The sequence below is a fragment of the Etheostoma spectabile genome, chromosome 15, assembly GCF_008692095.1.
Source record: "Etheostoma spectabile isolate EspeVRDwgs_2016 chromosome 15, UIUC_Espe_1.0, whole genome shotgun sequence".
NCBI lineage: Eukaryota > Metazoa > Chordata > Actinopteri > Perciformes > Percidae > Etheostoma > Etheostoma spectabile.
Window position 1 is genome coordinate 10,021,229 of NC_045747.1, and position 2,205 is coordinate 10,023,433.

Genomic DNA, 2,205 nt, shown 5'->3' on the forward strand with positions numbered 1-2,205 from the left:
CACACACACACACACACACACACACACACACACACACACACACACACACACTATGGTTGCTTGTCTGACAAATTGAGTACATTTGTTCACTGAAGAAATTTTCATTGAGCAACTGGGGCTTCTCTCCGTCTCCTGTTGTTTCTCATTCAGAGGTTTCCTCCCCTCTTTTTCTGTCTTTGGGTAGATTGTTTACAGCAGGAAGTGCCTGGCATCCTCTCACTTGGCATTGGGAGATAGTGACTTGGCTGCTGCTGATAGCCCAACATCATTCACAGTCCCAGCGCCTGCTTCAATGTAATTCATGTGCTTTTGGGAGACATCCTTACCAGAATAGAGAGCATTTTGTTGATTATTCCATCTGTTTTTGATTACATGCTGGCTGGCCTCGGAGAGCTAGCGGACAATTTAGCTATCATTGCTAAATGGGTTAATGGGGCCCAAGCTGGAGGTTTATGTTGGGGTTCAAAGCAGTAGGTTGGCTGAGATTTTTAGTTGTTACAGCAACGATTACTGCATATAAATGTTTGTGTGGTATTTCTCTTCCATGTACTGTATGCATGTGCCTAGAGTTTAAAATTTTTGGTTTTGAGTGAGTGAAATGTCTCAACAATTGGATGGATGGATTGCCATAAAATTTGGTGTACATTCATGAGTTTAGTAATCCAACCGGGAAGATTTTTCGAAGACACTGACGAGTAATTCTAAAGCGATTAATCTATCTGAACAGCTATTTAGTCATCGTTGAGTATGTAAATTGTAATAATACTCCACTAGCTCTGGCCACAGCCAAGATGGCGCTAACTGACGGGTCTTTGGACCAATCTCATGCAGTTTGTTAGGCAAATGTGGCGTTGAGGCAGCCAATGGAAACCCCTAGCAGGAGAGACTTGTATTCAGTGTATTGGGGAAATAGATACAGACAGGCCAGGAGGCCCCCTGGAGGCGGAAGTGAGTGGGATTTGGCCTAATGATGTCACATAGCACACAGATGATGCATTAGAGTTTATTTTTGTTTCCCCTAATTGCCAAGACTTTGGAAAACAATTTTCAAAAGCCAAAAGTCTAAGTAATTATTGTTCTCTGTGTGATTTCCATACATATCTGTGATATTTAATTTCCGTTTAGTATTTTCTTTTGTATTAATAGTCATATAACAATGTATACATTTATGTGACATCCCTGCAGCATGCATACTATGATAGCCCCGGTTCTCTTGAAATAAATGATGTATACAACTTGTATAATTGTGAAACAAAGGGTTGAGGTAATACAAGCATTAATACACAAGGTGACCAGGCAAACCAAAGATGGGGGAAAATGGCTTAGACCTCTGAGGGTTAACCTTCTAACCAACAAACTTCGCTGTGTATTAATAAATCCATGGCGCTTTCCGTGGTGCTGAAGTAACTGTCAGCTTTGTAATTGTGAATTTTTTTCCACTCCCTTCTGTCAGTTTCGTTTTGAATCTATAATGTACTCCAAGCTATATAGCTGTGATACAGAACACAGAACCAAAAGAGTTGTCCATGAGGTGGCATGCTAGTCATGAGTGAATGAAACAAACCAGGTCCCGTACCCTTTCAAAAACCCTCTGAGCCAGAGACACTCGCCCACGCGTAAAAATAGCATCTCTGATTCATAGCTTAAAAATGTATCAACCATACAAGCCAGCGACTTACCAATGGTTGCGTCTGAAAGGTAACGGGTTAGCGGTTACAGAGGTCTCGTCCGGGTCTTTCTAGCCTCTACAGGTGATTTTCTATTGAACCTGGAACTTCCAGCCTCTTTCGGGGTCGTTGGGCTTCAAATCCAAACTGTTACATCCAAGATTGATCCACTTTATGTACATAATTCATCGCGTTTTGGCTCATTTCTGCCGCTAGCTTGCGGCTCCGTCTCTCCTCGTCTGTTGTTTAGGGAAATAGAGGCCCCAGTATGCCCATAATGGGACAACAACCCATCTTGTATGGAAGGCCAGGGGGACAAAAAGGCCATATGGCTGTATGGAAGGCCAAGAGGAGCACATTTTTGACACCTTTGCTTGTGTAGCATTGCTGTGGGTGTCATATCAATAAATATGACATTATTATGTTATTATTGGCATAAGTAAATGTCATGAGAGCAAAAGAGTCTTGACTTTCTTTGAAAAAATGTATGTATTTTGTTAACTGTATAAGTTATAATGAATATTTCTTCACAGTGTGA